The 620-nt window shown below is 29.7% G+C and overlaps 1 protein-coding gene across 1 annotated transcript in view; it reads left to right on the top strand.

Annotated features, from left to right (window-relative positions):
- The window catches only part of LOC106876145 (cleavage and polyadenylation specificity factor subunit 6), a 43,734-nt gene that overhangs the window by 34,857 nt on the left and 8,257 nt on the right, over positions 1 to 620 (top strand). The window lies entirely within an intron of this gene.

The raw sequence follows: 620 nt of genomic DNA, 5'->3' as shown, positions 1-620 counted from the left end.
ATATATATATATATATATATATATATATATATATATATATACACACATATATATGCATGTGTGTATATATAGGTATATATTTATACATATATGCATGTGTATGTATGTATATATATATATGCATGTGTGTATGTGTATATATATATATACATGTACATATGTATATAGATATGTGCGTATATATGTATATGAATATATATGCGCATATGTATGTACGCGTATGCATATATATATATATTTGTTTAAATATCTTTATATGTATATATATACGTATATAACTACATATACGTATATGTATATTTGTATATGTATTGTACATGTGTATATGTATGTATATATGTACTTGTTCATCATCATTTAATATCCATTTTGCCATGTTTGTATGGGTTGTATATAGTTTATTGAGGCAGATTTTCTTCTATGTCCGGTTGCCCTTCCTGTCACCCAACCCCCACCTCTTTCCAAATAAGGTTTATATTTCCCCTAGGTCCTTTTGAAAAATCAGTTGTCCCTTCCTGCTTCCTCTCTCACTCTCTCTCTTCCCCTGACCCATACAATCCCCTCTGTCCCTTAAGGTAAGATTCTCTTCTTGACTTTAACTTTGGCCCGAACACCTTCTT

This window comes from Octopus bimaculoides, chromosome 29 (assembly GCF_001194135.2).
Source record: "Octopus bimaculoides isolate UCB-OBI-ISO-001 chromosome 29, ASM119413v2, whole genome shotgun sequence".
In the NCBI taxonomy this organism is placed as follows: domain Eukaryota; kingdom Metazoa; phylum Mollusca; class Cephalopoda; order Octopoda; family Octopodidae; genus Octopus; species Octopus bimaculoides.
The sequence above is the reverse complement of the archived record's forward strand: the minus strand, read 5'-3'. Positions and strand labels throughout refer to the sequence as shown.